Genomic DNA, 20223 nt, shown 5'->3' with positions numbered 1-20223 from the left:
GCAAGATTACAGTTTCTACCAAGAAAAAATACATTGTATTTGTGGGACACTAGGCAGCAAACAGACATAGATTAGAGAGCTTTGGCATTTTGCGTTCTGTTAAACCTCAGTACACGTCCCCTTGATTCCCTTTAACTCAGATCGACGCAGATGGAGATGGGCAGATCAGCGCTGCGGAGCTCAAAGAGTTTAAAGATTGGGTTTGGATCCAACCCCCACCCCTATGTGTGTGGGGTCTGCATGGCCTCTCTGTGCTGCACAGCTTTGTTTGGGTGAACTGCTGCCTCTGAATTAGCTCTAGTGCGTATGTGTGTGTCCTGCCTCCCGTTCAGTGTGTCCCCAGCCCCGCGTCCTGCGATGGGCCGGCGTCCCATTCAGTGTGTCCCCAGCCCCGTGTCCTGTCCCTACCTGGGAGAGGCTCCAGGCCCCCGCGACCCTCTGCTGGAGTAGTACTTGGAGGATTAATGGATCCATAGATGCAATTGTCAAACCTCATATATTTTTTTATATTATTTTATTAATGCAAAGAAAAACTGCTGTTAAACATTCACATACATTTACTTAGCAGATGACGTACAAGTGAGGCAGTGCATCACAAACACACATTTAAAGGAATCAACTAGGTTTAAATACAGCCAGGCTGAGCTTCCAATGAGTACTCAATGACAGGTGTGAGTAGTATCACAGCAAGAGCTGTGCAATTTCAAACAAAAACAACCTAACAGGACTATTCAGACATTATGATCATTGTCTATGGTTGTCTTGACTTGAAAAAGATCATTATTTCTGGAGAGAAAACAGGAAGGAAAATGGAAACACAAGAACATTTAGAACAGAATGCCTTTAGAGTCACTGTACAGGGAGCAAGTGCGATGAAATGTCAGTCTGTGTAAATCACATCATCCTCTTCTGAGACACAGACAAGCAAGAGCAAAGCTGGGGGTCGGAGCACAAGGTCAGGCATTGATCCAGCACCCATGGAACAGTTGGGGCTTCAGGCCCAAATTTCGATGACTACTCTACCAACTACAGGTTCTGAACCGGCAACCTTCTGATCACGGAGATCAAACTCGCAGAGTCACACACCATGCCAGTAAAATTTATGCTGCTAACATAAGAATTCTCTTAAACTCTCATTACAATAAACTTCTGATTATTACTACATGTTTAGATAAAAAAAAAATGCTGTGTTCAAACCCAACAAATTCAAACCCAAAAGTGGTGAATAATGTACTAGACACAGCAAGAACTCTGTTTTTCAATATAAGTACAAAAAAGATGGTAGTCTTTTTTATTTTGTGGTTGGACAACTTTTTCCATGCATGTTACTAATTATTTGTATTTTGCTTTGATGCCATTTCCCAGCTATCAAATCAGATTCTTTTTCAGCCCAAATGCTTCTTCCAGACTTTTCAAGGCTTTATTCTTCTGCATTAATTTCCAGCTTGCTGGCACGTCAGCAGGTTTAGCAGCAAATTCTTTGGCAAACTGATCATTAAATGTAGCAAAGACATACTTCCAGTAGTCTGAGGCCTCAATGCTTGTGTCAGGCTGAATGCGCCAGTCAGGGAAAAACTTCCGGTAATCTTTGTATGGATGAAAATTCCATGACGTTTCTGGGCACTGGAATCGTCTTTCACTGGCAACGTTGGATGAGCACACATTAGTGACTAGTTTTTCAGATCGAAGTGATCTGTATTGTCCAGTACCTTGAGGTCGGTGAACGGATGCAAAGTGCTCTGAGTGATCCTTACCTCCTGCCTCACAGGGAGTTTTGCAGAATGGACACAGCTTTCCACAGCCAAACACCCTTCTGAACAGCTCATTCTCAGGCTTGAAGGGTAGGTCTGTCAGTACTGATTCCACATCCATTTGCTGTTCAATGTCAGCCCTCAGCTTCTCTCCCATTTCCTCCATGATGGATATAAGGCATCTAGAAAACTCCTCAGGAGCTGCATTGTTTAAGGCCATAAATTTATCCAGGGCAGTTTTGGGAATGACAAGTTCCTTTCCAAATTTTGTGCAGATGTCTTGAATGAACTGGCAAATATTCCTAATCTTTCCACCTCTGGCAGACGTTTCATCCCCAACAGTTTCTTTTATCTTCTTGATAATCTTGGTTTGGTGACCAACCATGATATTGCAAAGCCTGTTGTGATTTTTTGAGAAGTGCTCCACTATTTGCTGGAAAATCCAGTCTTTCACAAACTTCTCATACTGTTGAGTGTACTGAAGGAAATATTTAAAATCATTTTTCAAAAGCAGATCTTTGAGGACAGAGAATTGGAAAAAGGAGCGGGTGCTGAAGTCCATCGATTTCTCTCCTGTCAACATTTCATCCACAATATCTGGGCCTACAGACTTGGCAGCATATTCCTTGATGGCAGGAACAAGGCAGTAGGTGGCAAACTCTTCAGCCTTCTTATGACACTGGTCTCTTTGGAAGCACAGGTCCTTAAAGTCAGAGTAGTACTGGTCCTTGAAGTCTTCCAAGCATCGCCGAGGGTCATTTACTCCAATAAAACAATCATGCATTTCCTGGAATTCCCTTGCTGCAAACCCACAGATGTGTATCTTCACAGAGACCTCAAATTTGCTTGTTTGCAGATCCCTTTCCTTCTCCAGCAAGTCATCTATTAAACGCAACAACTGCGTGGTGTAAGTGTCATGGTAATCTGTTTTTATTTTCACTTTTTCATTAATAAACTCCTGACTCTTCCAGATGATATGATCTGCCAATTCTTGTGCCTTCCGCTTCTGCTCATCCCCAAAAAAACGTTTGTAGGCTTTTTTTAAAAAACCATCATCATTTTGTACTATAAAAGCTTCTTTACTACTGTCATACAAGCAAACCTGGGACAGCATTTCATGAACATGACTTCCCTTTCTATTCAAGTTTGCCCTTAATTGACGGAAAATGTCTTGACTAATATCCCGTCTCTGTAGGCCTGCAAAAGAAAGCTCTTTCACAGTGTCGTCCCACATCTTTTCAAATTCCAACAGAAGCTGTTCAGGTGACATTTCAGTTTTGATTTCCCTGCATCTGTCAATCAGTTCTAGAACCTTCCGCTCCATGGTGTCTGTGTGTTTCTTTCTGACAGTGTCCAACTTGAGCATGCCCTTTTTGATTTTCATCGCTGCCTCTATTTTGTTTTTCACAGAATTCTGTGTCTCTCTTGTCAGGGTTTTGGCAGAGTTCACAAAATCCTCTCTGTACTTCTCCACCAAATAAATGTGGTTTTCTTTTCTTTTATAATATTCAGAAATGTTGTCCAAAATGATCTTCTCTTGCTGAGTGAGCTCCTCAGCTAACTCTGTTTTCAGCTCGCTCAGTAAATCCTCAGCAGTGAGCGAAGTCCCAGTTTGTACTTTGCCAAAGTTCGACACTTTAGTCTCAGCTTGTGACAGCCATGAGTACATGTGCTTCCTAAACGCCCACTCCCACTTGTTGAACTCTATACAAAGCTTAGAGTAGGCATCAGCCACAAGGCTGTTGCGAAAGCTGAAGATGAAATTCTCGTACTTCACTGCGTTCCATAAACTCTTGGTCCATTCAACGAATTCAGCAAATGTGTGTGTTGGGGTCCGGCACTCATTGAAGGAAGTAATGAGGCTTTTTTTGAAGTCGCTTACAGACTCACTGTAGCCTGCATTCACCGGAGCCATGGGAGGGTTACCATGCCAGAGTCCAGGGATGTACCAGTTATTCTTTTCTGGGTTGTATTTCATGATGTCTGTAAATGTTTTATTGCTTCCCCTCTTTTCCATTTTGGCTGCCGTTTGGGTCATCTCATTCAGCTGCTCCAGAAGAAGCTTCCTGTCTCTGATGTTTTTGTCATGGGCTGACACATCTGCCACGTTCTGGTGCACAAACTGGCAGCAAGGTTTTTTCCCCACTTCTTTCATGCGCAGAAACGCATGAACAACAATCTGCAAGATATCTTTCATCTCTGTTGAGTTCTCCATGGCTATGTTGATGACTGTAATGTCACTCAGGCCTACCACTAGAGTGGCCAGCTCATTATCATGCTCATAACTTTCAGCTAGTTGGGCCAACTCTGGCGATTTCAATCCTTCTGTGTCAATGATCATGACATAGTCACATCCAAGGTTCTTTCTGAAATCCTCCTTCACCCTGATAAGCAGCATGAATGCACCTCTCGTACACCGGCCACTGCTGACAGCAAACTGAACTCCAAACATGGTGTTCAGCAGAGTGGACTTCCCAGTGCTTTGAACCCCCAGCACTGTCACCACCCTGATCTTACTTTTCCAGGCTGTCAGATGCTGCAAAGCCTGCATCACAGCCGACACCCACCTAAGGGGAATGTTTGATGCATCCCCATCTACTAGCTCCAGTGGAAAGCCATCCAGTAGCAGTTCAGCACACAGTCGCGGCAGCTTCTGCATCTGTTGTCGAGCCGGATCGTTTTCAGGAAGAGAGCTGGCAGATTCGTACAACTGGCCCATCTCTCGCAGAAAGTGTTCAACCCCTAAAGAGCTGCTGGATATCTGCCTGTCCAATTTAGCAATGAGCTCCTTATCTTCAGAAGAATTAAGGCACTTTTCCTTATACTTCTCTCGGAGGTGTGATAAGTTTTCTCGTGATATGGTGTCCAAGTTGATCCTCATCTATTTGAGGAAATAGGAACGGTCCTCTCTGGAATTTGAAATTGCATAAAGAAAATGTGACATAGCAGCAGACATATCGAGAGCCACCTGCTGCTTCCTCAGGTTCCGTTTCTTTTCCACCAACTCACTCTTATACATTTCAATGTCTCTATCCCCAGCTTTGGTCAGCCTGCATTGCTCCTTCTCTAGTTTAGTAAGTTCTTTCCAGATTTCTCCTTGCAAAGGAAGTTGTTTTTCCTTGAAATCAGGTATGTCAGTTATTCCTGATGTCATCATCTCCGCCATCTTCTTTCCATTTTGACACTGGGTGCAGTCTTCATCTACTGGGATTCCTAACTCATGTGCAGTAGCTGACATGTCTACAATATTCATTTTCAGTGGATTTTCCTTCAGTAGCTTACTCACAGTCATTCGCAGCTTGTTAACAAATTCCGCATCATTCATTCCTGGGCGCTTCATGAGGATGTTCTTTGGCTGAAGCTGGAGCTTGGATATCTGTGCTTTAAAGTTCGCCACATTGAAGCTGCTGGCCTGTGAATTGCTGACTAAGAATAACTGAGACCTAATATGCTGTTCATGGAGCATCTCACACCCATGATTAAAGTCATCGCAGAACACAAAGACTGCTGCAGACGTTTGACACAGGAAAAAAAATTCAGTATAAAAGGAACTTATGTCTCCACGCAAGTTGGATACAGCAACAGGCTCAGGAAAGATGTCAATGTTTTCGTTCCCACAGGGCAGATACCAGCTAATTTCCACCAGGCCATTAGAAATCCTCCTTTTGGTATCACCACATGCCATGTTGTCGTGAACAAAAGTGTCATGGTACTGCTGAGGGTTGCTCAGAACTTGGTTCAAGATGTGAGACTTTCTCAAGCTACTGCTGCCCAGTCTGACAAAAGATACCATGGGCAGCTTTGAAAGCACAATGCTGTCCTCTATGAATCCTTTTGGATCCTTCAGGGAATGTGGCCTGAACTTCTTTACAATGTCCCTCATAGCCCAAAGCATCAACATGCACTGGTGTCCGTCAGAATTGGGAAGCAGAAGAGGCACAGCATACTGGCACATGGACATCTTCAAGGTCATTTCCTGTTGAAGGAAACCATCTGAACACAGGAAAAGAGCTGTGATGACATCGAGGGGGTTGAGCCTATTGCTATGACCCTGAAGGTCTCCCAGATCCTCTAGAAAGCTGTCCAGGCTCTGGAGCTCTGTGTCCTCATTGTTCGTGCACATCCCACTCCTAGCAGTCACATTTACCATCATGAGCTTCCTCAGAAAATACCACGGCAGAGATTTGACGGACTGGACGAGTTTATCGTTTACAGTCTCACTGGTGATCTCCAGCACAGTACTTAGGGTAAGTTTTTCCTGCAAGTAACTTTCCAGTCCCAGGTCATATATCAGCTCACCCTGTAATGTTTCTGTAATAAAAAAAAAGAAATGAACAAAATTTTCAAAAATCATGAAACACAAACAAAATCTGAAAAACATAATTCTACACCAGGGTTGGGGCCATTCCGGAATGCATTGATCAATTCCAGTCCAAATCAGAAAATGGAACTGGAGTTGGAACTTAAATCTCCCTGAAAATCAAATTCAACTCCAATTCTGTTCCCCGTAGTTTTTTTTCCCAATCCCAGGTCCAGTTCCATTTCCTGATTTGCACTGGAATTGATCAATGCATTCCAGAATGGCCCCAACCCTTTTCTACACACAGAGTCAAAAAGAGTTAAGTATTAAAATGAAATAAAAGTGTTATATGCCCATGTGTTAAATTAAAATCTTGGCTGGAATAAAAACCACAATATGTCAGAACACCATGACTACAACTCACTAACGTTCTAGATCCTCCCTTGCAGAAATTCCAGAATAACCTATTCCCAAAGTCCTTGATACAAAAAAAGTTATGAGAAATGTAAAACAAATAAAGAACAAAGGGCACATTGTCTACTCTACTTATAAACCTCAAACCAATAATCTGCTATGCTAATTTGAAGTGGAGAATATCAAATGAACAAACATACAACTTCCAGTCATGCAGAATCCAGCCTGGTGAGTTTACCTACTTGTGGACACGCATATTGACTTTTCTCTGCTTCGGCTTCCTGTCTGAAGCACTGTACCAATAATAAAGCTGTACTCTGTTCCAGGTTTCAGATCCCACAGAGTGACTGTATCGGCATTGGATTCCAACTCCACTGATTCTTGCTCCTCTCCATTGCAACCGTAGGTGACGATGTACTGATAACTGAGGTCTTCCATGCCGGCCGGTCTCTGCCAGCAAAGTGTCACTGAAGTGCTCCTCACTTCCTCTGCCTTTAAGCTCACAGGTGGAGATGGTTCTGAACAAAACACAGGAGACAGGAACTGGATCTTCTAATTAAATCAGTATATGTAAATGAAATTATTATCGAAATGGTTTAAGTTTTGGTAGGTTGACTCTAGTTTACTCAATAAAGTCATATTCAGAGAACACAATAACATAAATAAATACACTGGAAGAGTACCTTGACTTTAAGACTGTTGCATAATCTCCAAGGGGCAGTAATTTAAGGGTTTGTTTAATAATAGATTGCTTTAGTGCCTTCAATCAGTACATTTACATGATGTTAGAAAAAATCAAATTGTGTTAGTCCGAGTAAAACTAAACTTTTAAAATACAGTGGTACCTCAGTTCTCGAACTCATTAGAACTCGAATTTCTTAAAGGTTGAACCAACCACTTTGAAAAAAAATTACCTAGAACTCGATCTGAATCTCAGAAGTTGAACCGTGAACACCGACCTAAGATAACTTGCACGCATGGGGAAATGAGTCACACGGCACGTCTCTCAGCGGAAACAAAGGGTAACGTTTAAGTCTCAGCCTCACATTCGCTGTGATAGCATCGTGCATGTTTACACTAGCTGAATACATATATTTAGACAGTAAAAATTAGGGCTGTCAAAACTAACATCCATCATCGTGATTAAAATTTTTAAGTAACCCATCTGCAGCACAGAATGACTCAAAATCCCTGAAATGTCTGTCAACCCATTTCGGGCAGTTTTGGTGCGTTCCATTTGCCCTGGGAACTCGTATTCCGAGTCGGATTCCAGTTTTGAAGCTGGAAGTGACGGCATGTGCGCTCCCGTTTCTCGGAGATCCGAGAAATATCTCTGAGCAGGACAGAGGATCCAGAGTCCAAGATGGCTGCGTCTTTTATCAACAGAAGGGAAAGTTGTAGTTTTATACTTCTATACATTAAATTGGTCGCACACACTATACTGTCCAACTTATCTGTGGACGTGTTGCTATGGAGTTTTATACGTAAAGCACCGCGCGTAATGTGTTATCAACTGATATTGCTAACAATGGCAATTAACCGGGCTAGAATTGGATTTCATGATTAGTCGGATTATTTGTCGGATTTACGGTAGTTCGGGCTAATTGTAAGTGAACAAAGATAAGGACCATTTAAACTGAGGTACCTTAAATACGACAAGTTGTCCGGCTAAACAAAAAATCTTGCTTTTTGCACTTCTGTGGCAGATATAATGCATCCGACTCGTGTTCAAGATGTTCAATAAACATGTTTGGTGCATATATATTCTCTTTTTTCTTGAGTTTGTCTGCTCATGCAAAATGAAATGCGATTAATATAGATTAAAAATGAATGATGTTTAATCGTGATTAATCTAAATTAATCAACAGCAACCCTATGATTCATTAAAAATTTTAATCGTTTGACAGCACTAGTAAAAATACATTTAGACAATGATAGACAGTAACAGTATTATATAATAATAAAATACATTTTAAAAATAAAGATTTCTTATTAATTATTTTGACATAATTAATAATAAACCATTCATACATATAATTATAATATTGTCGTGCCCAGCGGGGACGGAACGGAGACAAAGGCGCAGACGTCAGGATATCGGGGAATACGGGGTTTAATTACAGGTAAGGCAGACAATACGCAGACAGACAATACAATGACCGGACTGGGGAAACAAACAAAACGTGGACTAAATACAGAGGACTAATGACAACAAGCAGAATCAGCTGATCACATGGAGATTCCACACGGGGTTAACGAGGGGGCGGTGCACACGGAAGGAGCGGATGATCGGGGCAGGACACATTGTTTTTTTTTTTTTAACTTTATACATTTGTTTGGATACATTTATCTTCTTACTAAATTACTGTTTTGATAAATGTGCTTAGATGTGTTTAGTACAGTATATGCTCTTCTTGTTCTATCCTGTTCATTTTGTGTTTAAATGCTAAAAAAAAAAAAAAAAAAACATATTTAGGTGTCATTTTTTTGTGGCCGGGAACCAATTAATTGGTTTTCCATTATTTCTTATGGGGAAAATTCGATCAGAACTTTTTAGGATTCGAACCTGAGTTCTGAAAGGATTAAGTTTGAGTTCTGAGGTACCACTGTACATGTAAACATGTTAGTCCAACTGAAATCGTACTAAATCAACGTTCTCAAAGTCAGACTAACACACCCAGATAATGCGGTTCGGAGGTGATTTTCTCCTGCATGTATACTTGCAATTGGACCCAAACTGGCCTAGGCTCCACTGTCACCCCCCCCCCCCCCAGGCTTTGACCAGGAAGTAACAGAAAAAGCCGGTGAAACATGGGGTGAATCTTAATATGCGTACTTGAAAAATTGGAAAATGAAAAGACGCAAGTTTTTTAATTTTACTTTTTAATTTTTCACAAATGACTCATGCATGAGTGGAAACTTAAAACGCGAATGGTGTTATTTCATTTTATTTTTGTGCTCATAGACTTAAAACTAAACGGCAAAGTGGAGCTGAGAACACACCAGATGATTTTTCAGGCGTTTGACGCGTGATGACTCGTTGAACAGCCGAAAAATCGGCAGTGCATCTGTAAATGTATTGGGGGCTTTAGGCTAGGTTCACAGTTCCCTGTAACAGTGGAACACGACACAATGGAAAGCGGTGCCGCACCTTACCTGTGCATTACATCCCATATAGTGACGCATACAGTCAATGAAAAGCATGCTTCATGGTTACTTGACATGTTCATTTTGTGGTAACATTATGCACTGCATGCATTGGGCTTTATTCTTACAGCAGAGAAGTAGTTCATTATGACTGTTTGTGAATTGGGACATTTCAACTTACTTTTTTAATTCCCATTTAAATTTAGTAGGAGTCGGAGTCGGTTAACTTTTTGCCGACTCCGACTCCGACTCCAGGTACCCAAAATTGTCTCCGACTCCGACTCCTCGACTCCGACTCCACAGCCCTGCAAAGCAGGAGTGTCTAAGTCTACATATTGAGTTAAAAAATATTAGACTCACTAAGAGGAATGTTGAAACGAAGGTTGCATTACAGGCTAAGGATAACATTAAAAGTTTTTTCAATAGTTTAACTCCAATAGAGCTCTAAAAGCTGAAATCACTAATCTGCAGGATAGTAAGGGCCTGATAATTGAAAATGAAATTGATATAGTTAATGAGTTTAATAATTGTTTTCAATGTAGAGGACATGAGTAACATACCAACGCTTATTCCATAATCCAGTTCTGTATGTGTAACTGAAGCTGGTGTGGTACAAAACCTAGCCAAGCTCAGAATAAATAAATGGCAGGGTCCTGATGGCATTTTGCCTTTAGTTTTAAAAGCGATGAGGGACATAATTTGTCACCATTTAACTTTGCAGTTTCACAAATCATAATTTGTCGGTGTGGTACCTTCTGATTGGAAGCATGCTAATATAATACCAATATTCAAAAAAGAGGAAAGAAGTAATCCAGCAAAATATAGTCCAGTTAGTTTAACTTGCATAACTGGAAAAGTAATAAAAGCTATAATCCAAGTGAAAATGGTAGATTACCTGGATTCATACTGCATAACATTTGGATTTTGTTTTTTGAAATAAAGCTATATATATATATATATATATATATATATATATATATATATATATATATATATATATATATATATATATATATTCTGTCTCAAATCGAAGGTCGTATTGCGTAGGTTGTCTAAACTTGGTAATTACAGTAATTGGTAATTAGTGACTCAGTATTGGCCCAATGCCTTTTTGGAAAGTTTCTGCTTTTTTGAAAATAAAAAAATGCATCCTTTATGGAAATAAAATTCCTCCACAAGGCCCGAGGTGTCCTATGAAATTTAAATAAATGAAAAAACATTTTTACTCCAGATTTTGGCCTTGTGCCCAGGCTTAATGGCCTTGTGCCCTAGAAAAAATATGAATAGCCAAGGCCAAAGTGGCTGTGCCCTCCTAAATCCTTATGTCTAGCCCTGTCAGAGGGATAATAGAAGCAAAAATAAGACAATAAATCTACCATCAAAGCCACACATTTCTGAGAGGAAGAGCAAATCTTCTCACCTGTACACACACGAGCAAACGCACACTCGCTTTGGCTGCCGTCGGTCCCAATAGTGACCACACTGAATATATGCTTTCTGCCTGGAGAGAGGTTCTCTATGGTCACACTCCTGTCTTTCACCTTGAGGTGTTTCTTCCTCCCTTTGACGTCCCAAGTAACCATATACTGCTCTGGGTGGCCCAGCATCTCCACTGTTATCTGCCAGCTCAGAGTCACAGTGTCGGAGGTCACATTGTCAACTGTAAGGTCTTGTGGTTGGGGGAGTTCTGGAACAGAGAGTTACTTAGTATTTATGTATTTAAAAAATAATCATCAACATTTTAACATGTGCTTTTTACATAAATTATATCAATTAATTTAAACAACTTGTAAAGGTGATTTTCTTTGGTCTTAAGATCGTTGGAATGATTTTCTTATCCTGTCACACTGTAGTTGAACCATTTACTTTATAATGTCAAAAATAATACACATACTTTAAGGTCAAACAGGGGCATTTCTTGTTACATTCAGTCAAGATTAAAAACACAACATGTTAAAAACTGTTGCTCTTAAGTCTCAAATCTGATCAGTACCCTTTGATATCGTACATGAGGAGTTTTGTCAATAAGGTGACAAAAAAAAGTCTTCTGTACCACAGATAATATAACCATCATATTCACAGCATTATAGTTCTCACACAACTTATAATAACTTCCTTATTATATTACTGATTCAGGAAATGCTTTTATCCAAAGGGACTTCCAGTTGAGGCCGGCTCAGGCAGTACTGGGACAAATTGGTGGTTAAGGGCCTTGCTCAAGGGCCCATCAGTGAAGTCACTCGACCACAACCACGGCATTGAAACAGCAAACTTCCAAACGCAGAAGCCTAACACACAGAGCCACACTCCACCCCATCAAGAGGCATATTCTGCACAACTGCAGCCTCAAGCTGGCAGCATTGAAACATGCTTCATTAATATCCTGCGCATAAATAGACCAAACTTACTTGTGTAGAATGTTGTGCTCGCTGGATCACTCTCCAGTTCACTGTCTTCTAAGACCGTGCACACAGTGACCTCATACTCCATCCCGGGTCTCAGGTCAAACAGCACCACATGGTTCTCCTCTGTGGTGATGGACTTGCTTGGTTGGCCAGTGCTCAGCCAAGTCACACTGAATTTATGTGGAATGCCTTCCATGTCTGACGGTTTCTCCCAGCCAACATTTGCAGAAGTTACATCGATAGAGGAGACAGTCAAGCTTTGTGGTGCTGGCACTTCTAATTGTAAAAGGGAGAGACATTTTAAAGCAAAATCTGAAATTATGAATTATGAAACACTGTTGCTTAAGAACAGGACAGACCTTTTATACATTAAGACTTAAAATTACGATTACTTAGTATTTGGGGGCTGCATTGTGATCCTTAAATATAGACTTTTAATCTGTCATCTAGTTATTTTTGCTCTTAATAGGCCTAAATAGATTTTTTGTATATGAATTGTTACACTGAATGACATTGTACTGGGTGTCCTCTGTAAACTGAGGAAAAACGTGATAGCCATTATTTCTCTGTGGGGACGGAGTTAATCTAATATTATTCAAATAACCCATCTATCCATCCATTTTCTATGACTGATGAAATCTGACTAGTAATTTTAGCTGAAATGTCCTTCCTCAATAAATCAGAGTGTAAACAAGCCAATACCTTTCATGATACCTTCATTCATGTCAAGCACAATTTGAACTTGGTCTTCTTGGCCATCTTTGCTGCTTGTTCTCTCCGGAACATTATCAAATTTCTGCAACTGAAAAGATATCACTTCAGTTTCTCACCTCTAAGCCTGAGGATTTCAATCCTCATTTGGTGAATATGAACATTATGCTGAAATTTATCCATCCTGTCTAAGTCAAAAGTATGATTAACCACTGAGCTCCAATTACTAAGTCAAACCAAGCCAAACCACTACAGTAACTTTCATTAGTATTAATAGCTGTTCCATTATTTTGCAACAATCCATCTTTGCCTTTTACGTCACATTGACTTGGAATTCCAGGTTCTTATACGGCAATATTTATGCTCATTGGCTAATGAAGAGCTGACAATAAATGCTCATTGGTCACTGGAATGAGGAGGGTGCATCCCAGCTGTCAATGTATGTGTTGTGTCAAGGAGCAATGCAAAAATTTTAACACAGACTGTTCTTTATTTAACCTCCTGGAGCAACTGAGATTTCACAACTAATTTCACTTCCCAGAACATTTAACATTAATTAGTCAGATCAAGTCATGTTACCAGTGGTTACAAAAAGGCTACATTCTACAAGAACGACCCATAAACAGGGTGACTATAGTAGTCCTGAAAGTAAAAAAAAAACAAGTACATTTTTGTGCCACACTCTGCACCTTGCTTGGTGAATTTAATCATACACAAAGGGGTCGCAAGACTTCACCAATGTTTTTGGGGGTACGAGGAGTTTGAGAATGACTGACCTATGGACCCCAGAGGTGTTGGTATGCTATGTTAGCAAGTCTTTTTTCTAAAATATTGTGTTTAAAAATTAAAATGCATGAACTTGGCGTGAAAGCTTACCCCCACTAATTGCCAGGCCTCCATATTGTTACCCAAAGTCTCTACACCATCTTCAGTAACCAAAGTGTTTTTATCCACATCCACCTCAACTGGACACTGATCAGCAGCCTCTTCTTGGGATTCGGGTCCTGCATCAAATGAGTTGAGAAGACGTTATACCAGTGTCCCAAAAACATGGATACAGGGTGTGATTATCAACCTTTACTACCTATTAGCATCACCTTGATTAGAGGACAGTGGCTAACCCAAAAGCTTAAAAGATGAGGTAATAGATCATATATAACCTGTAACCTGACTTATAATGGAAATACCAGGCAAGATTATCTTTATAATAACTTCGATGAAACATTTCATCAGAGCAAGAGAAAGTCAGCATCATCTGTGAGGGATAGGGCTGTCACGTTTTTCAAAAATCAAGTTCGAACAAATTTCAAATGTCACGCAAATTGTTCGAATATAGTTGAATACCTGTGATTGGTGGTGTTGCTAGAGATTTTGGGCCCCATGAAGGTATATCACATTGGGCCCCCCAGTCCAGACAGATCCAATCCAAATTTTTCAGGCTACCTATCACTCAGGGGCCCTTGGAATCGTCCGAACTTCCCTCACTTTATCCCTGCCTGTGACCCCGCCCCCCCAAAAAACTCAATGCAGAATCAATCTTTTAATAACAGCACGTCACATTTGTACAGAGACACTAAAAGGTCAGGGTGAGTGTTAGCTGATCCGAGCGGCCAAGGCGAGCAACTAGGGCTGGGACAATTATTCGACGTAATCGATGATGTCGATTACAAAAATGCGTCGACATGGAATTTTAGTGTCGCCCCGTTGTGTAAAACTACGTAAATGTTTTGTAACTGCAATGCACTAAGTGATAAGCTAAATGTATTGTAAGGGAAAGTACTTTATCCCCTAGGAAGCACGTTAACGCTGTCCTTTTAAGAATCATGCAATAAAACAGTCTGCTAATAATTGAATTTTACTGTCCACCTGATGATCTCTTCACCACTCGAGAGCTATAATATTTTATTTATTGGACCTGCGGCATGGTTTTCATTTACAATACAAAGTTATTCCGCTAATAAGCTGGCTAGTTGTTTCACTGCTGGCACCGTTAAAACTATATCAATTATAGACTGAATTCCGATATAGTTTTGTCTAATATCGCTGGTGTCAGCAGTTCCGCACTATTGTGTAAGGCATGCACTGGCCAATCATGTAGCACTTCTCTCATAAATATTGAGACATCTCCTACTACCCCTGCAAAAAGGAGAAACATCTGGCCAAAAAGACTCACACGCGGTCTTCCAAAGTTTGGGAATACTTCAGTCATGACACCTTTTCTGCACCTCTACTGTAGCTGACGTTAATGACGCTGTTTCAGCCAGTTTATATTTTCTGTTTACTTATTCTGTCATGTAAGAGTGAGACAAATTATCGTTTACGACTACTCTTACACACTGTAGCCTAAATCATTCCTTGCTCACTGAAGTAACCTTAACTATAAACTACTTTTGCTAGTGTTTGTTAAAAACATTCTCTAGTTATGAAATCATTCCATGTTTTAGCATCTATTTCAATATTAAAGTCAAATTGGTGTACCAAAATAATCAAGTAAAAACTATTGCAGTGATTATTAACTTCAGTCTAACATAGAAATCCTATTGAATCTCTTAAGATTTGCCTTTTTTGTTCATAATGCTCTAATGTTTATGAAATGTTTTAATAAATTGAAATGTTAATAAGAATTTCAGATTTGTGTGTGTGGGGGAGGGGGTGAATTATTGTATTAAATGACCAACTTGAAAATAATTGCTTATCTAAAAAATAAAAAAAAGTTTTAAAAAAATGCTTATCAATAAATTTTTCATCAGATCAATTGAAAAATTAGTTGTTAGATTAATCGAATAATAAAAAATAAAAAAAAATTACAAATATATATCGCTAGATTAATCGTTTAAGTACTAAGATTCAGTACTAACTCCACCACTGCAACTAACTGGCATGTACTATACTGAAGTTGATCCATTATACATACCCCATGAATAGTTTTACGTTACTAATAATGACTCAATCTACTGTGTCCGTTTAAAGCAGGGGTATTCAACTAAAATTTAAAGAGGTCCAGTTAGAGAAAACTTCTTGAAGCAAAGGTCCGGAAGATCATAATGTCTAACTATTTAGTGTGATCTATATTTAAGTAGCCTATTAGTTGTATACCAACATTGCATGTAATCAGTACCTGACTGTCAAACCAAATTAATTCAGTACAATTCAAAAACGTTTTGACAATATTTATTGTCACGTGACATAGAACTTTGGCCAGCTGGCTGGAGTGAGATTTTCAGTTCGAGATGTCTGCACACATGTAACAGTTCTTACCTTGTAAATAGTCTGCTTTTGTATTTAACCGTGTAAATACACTTTTGACGTAGCTAATTTTAGGTTTTATAATATAGATTTGCCGTAAGATTTCCAGCGTGAGTCTGATAGCGTGAGTGTCATGCCAGATGCTTGAGATTTGGCAGCCATGAAAATGTATATTTTTTGTTTCACCCGAGTTTATTTATATAACAGATAACATTACTTTATACATATGTTAAAAAGTAGAAACTTCAACGAACATGAAATCAACAATAAACTACGTCTATTTATCCAATATGTTATATAATACATACTGTATTTGAAAACTGTTCAGCTTTACGATTTCAGGACAGACCAGTCACTCTGTTAGGAACATTGCGGCTTTTTGGTTGTGGTTTTAGCTTCAATGCTACTACTAACACTAACGGCACATTAGCGCAGACATAGGGCTGCATACGCCGAACTACATCTTGCTTGGCTTTCAAAGCCGTTTGACGTTCATTGGCGTGGGAAACGGCGGCTCTACTGCTAAACCACTACCGAAAAGACTACAAACGCTGCGCCGGTTAAAATAGAAGGTTTTAAATAACAACTTAATGTTTTGGCTATCGGTCCGGGTCCGTATGTGACAGCTTCTGGGTCCGGACCCGGCCCGCGGTCCGCCTGTTAGTGACCTCTGGTTTAAAGTATAAAACATACAATGAATGGACTAAAAAGTATAAATCTAAACTATACAGTTAAGCGTGATTTAAGCATTAAACTAAATTTGGGCAAGTGTAGTGGGATCACAAACCTATTGTCAGGGAACACAAAAGAATTGTGAGGGAATTTAAAGTATTTCAAAAAATATTTTCCCACCCTGACCTTTTAGGGGCTCTGGAGATGGTAAACAATGAAGTTACAACAAATGGTCTAATGCACTTATAGCTACAGTAACACTTTAAAATCCGAATGGTTAATTATACTTCTGTTACGAATTTTTCACATTATGTTCCAATAAATGTTTGAATATCAGTTAAAAAGTGAGGGATTTGTTAATTTGAAAACTAAAATGTTTATTAACGTAGCTTGAATCCTGCAGCCTAGCAGGGCTTCAGACCTTTCTTTAGCTTATAAGTACTTCTTACTTGCTGGGAGTATTAGGCTAATAATGAAACCAGGATACCAAATGCATGCTAGGTTACAGACACAGAGAACTAATAAGTTATATTATGACTGAACACATGATTCAAATCCAGAAACATTAGCATTTCAGTTCATCTGCTTATCCCAGTGGTGCGCCACTGTGGTCATTTTGACCGATACTGATGACTAGTATAGGCCAGTATTTCTCTCTAATATTACCTATAGCAATATTTTCTGGATAATTTAAGTTGTATTCAAATTTTCTTTGTTTTTTTATCAAAGAAACATGAACTTCCTGATTTCAGTCTCATTAGCAGTGTCTGAACTGCCTACTGTTTAAAAGGTCTTAAAACAGCTAAGTATGGCCTCTCACTATATGGAAAACACTAGGGGTCATAAATAAAAACCTGTTCAAAACCTGTGGGGTGTCCTACGAAGCGAGATGTACATACCCAGAGTTAACTTAATAGAGCTAATAGAGTTACCAACTTGGGTTTCTGAATGTTCAGTGTAGGGAATACCCCCCCACACACAGCAAACAGTAACGTCATCACCCCTCCCCCACCCTAGCAAGAGGCCGCAAAGGCGCTGGCACAAAATATCAGTATCGCCATAATAACCTTAGTATTATAATTACTTGGTATCGGATTAAAGGGAAATCTGCAGTATCACCCATTCCTACTACCCTATTTAGTCAAAGAGAGGGTCTATATAGGCTACAGTTATTGGTGTTTTGTTGAAGGGATGGCAGGGCTAGACATAAGCCGCGGCACCGCGGCCAATGGCCGTCGTGCCTTTCAAAATTGGCCGCACGCCTCCTCAAAATTGAAGTACCTTACGGCCAAGATTGGCCTGCCTTTAATGTTTGTCTGGCCGTATGCCCCCTTTTTACCGAAAGTAACGTTCATTACACAAAAGACTTGCGCACGACACGGTCCACTTTACCTCGTCAACAATCGATGCATCTGTACTGAACCCGAACCCAACCTTCGATACGAGAAACGAGGTCGACCCGCACATCTCGTAATTCCCAACTACTGAATGAACCGCAATGAATTCTGGACTAATACGATCATGTGTTCGTCGCATGATTGGCTGGTACGGTATGTATCGTCCAGCCTACTATGGAGCCACAGCAATGACAATGGTGCATCATCGGGGGTTACGTTTTTGATTGGAAAAGCCATCCGACGGTTTCCGAATAACAGATAGGTGTCCTCTTCGGTAATCATCGTGTAGTTGTCGTCTGCTGCTTATGCTGTCACCATGCCTCGCAAAGATCGGGAACGTAAAAGAAAGCAAGCTGAACTCGCGGCTACTGCCGCAAAATGTTGCAAATTATCTACTTCGTTCAGGTAAGTGTCAGATGGTGTTGTAAAAAAACATTTGCCGAGGCAGAGCAGATTTGACTCAGAGAAGTACCAAGCTCTGCTGGGAGGATATAGGACTGGTAGCGTGCAGTGTGCAAAAAACGAACGTCAAGTCAATTGTCATGTACACTAAAAGAATACGGGTGTTCTGAGCAAACAAATACAAAAATATTGACGGCTCCTTTATTGTTGGATTTTGTTTTTTGAAATAAAGCTATATATATATATATATATATTCTGTCTCAAATCGAAGGTCGTATTGCGTAGGTTGTCTAAACTTGGTAATTACAGTAATTGGTAATTAGTGACTCAGTACTGGCCCAATGCCTTTTTGGAAAGTTTCTGCTTTTTTGAAAATAAAAAAAATGCATCCTTTATGGAAATAAAATTCCTCCACAAGGCCCGAGGTGTCCTATGAAATTTAAATAAATGAAAAAAACATTTTTACTCCAGATTTTGGCCTTGTGCCCAGGCTTAATGGCCTTGTGCCCTAGAAAAAATATGAATAGCCAAGGCCAAAGTGGCTGTGCCCTCCTAAATCCTTATGTCTAGCCCTGGGATGGGATTTACGCCGGTTTTAATCTGAAAGCCTGCACGTAAAAACCTGCATGAGGTACGTTAGTTGTGCAGAGAGTTACCATCTAATCGAGGTCAGACAGGACAGTTTGAGCTACTTCAGTCTGAGCACCCAAAACTGAAGAGTAAGCATCAGCAAACCTTGCCAAACCTGTAAACTCGCTTTAGAAGTTTTTCCATATGGCGGTAGTCATGTGGCCAATCCCAACATAGATAGATGGATAGATAGATAGATAGATAGATAGAGATAGATAGATATAGATAGATATAGATAGATAGATAGATATGAACTGATTTTAAAAATCCACTTTACACTAACGATGGCGTTACATTAATTACAAACAGCACATCTCACAGATTAAAGCTGATTCCTAGCAGTGAGATTTACTCATTAAATTTACACTCCGTTTTAAATGAAAACTGCAGCCACACTTACTGAAAAATTTGTCCTCTTCCTTAAGTGACCCGCTGCTCTGAGGAAACTCCATCACGACCTGCAAGAACAGACGGAGAAAACTGCTTTTGCTTCTTATCCTGGGTCGGTTATTTACTGTCCCTGAGCACCTAAGAACCCATGAGGCAGTTATTCGTCAAGAAACTGGATAACTGTACAGTAACTAAACTAACGGTCAGAGATTTGTGACAAAATCCTTAAAAACCGCAGTCACATTTTCTTCATTGTCAGGGATTATATTCAGAAATAAGCAATTCGCGATAGACCGCTGTATCAATAAAAAAATAATGGATCATTAAATGATCAATCTGCTGGTGAGGAGACCTTGCATCTTGTACAGTTTTGGCGGTTTAGACGCCTGCTTTTATAGTAGCGTCAGCTAACTTTTCGTTTCCCGGAATATCCCATTTATCAATTGGTGTAGCTTCATTTTTGGAAAAATGAAACTTAAAAAGCTATCAGGGATTTCTAACAGAAATTAATACGTGTATCGCAACATAATTGTTGACAGCTGTACCCGTAAAAATATTAGATAATTCAATGATCCTACTGTTGATTATCTAACTTTGTGCCGTTTGTAACCTTCCGTGACGCAAGTTGATTGTTCCAGGCGTTACGTTTTTTCTGTATTAAGACTGTCGCACATTTCGGTACACTGGGCATGGGAGTCATTCTGTAATTACATTATTAAATGCAAGTGTGTGTATTAGAGCCAGTGAAGGTAAAATAA

The 20223-nt window shown here is 39.9% G+C and overlaps 1 pseudogene; it reads right to left on the bottom strand.

Annotated features, from left to right (window-relative positions):
- Positions 1 to 497: 497 nt before the first annotated feature.
- On the bottom strand, positions 498 to 19982 carry LOC111834183 (interferon-induced very large GTPase 1-like; annotated as a pseudogene).
- Between the last annotated feature and the right edge of the window lie 241 nt (positions 19983 to 20223).

The sequence above is a fragment of the Paramormyrops kingsleyae genome, chromosome 12, assembly GCF_048594095.1.
Source record: "Paramormyrops kingsleyae isolate MSU_618 chromosome 12, PKINGS_0.4, whole genome shotgun sequence".
Classification (NCBI taxonomy): Eukaryota; Metazoa; Chordata; class Actinopteri; order Osteoglossiformes; family Mormyridae; genus Paramormyrops; species Paramormyrops kingsleyae.
Note: the sequence above shows the minus strand (reverse complement) of the source record. Positions and strands in the feature narration are given on the sequence as shown.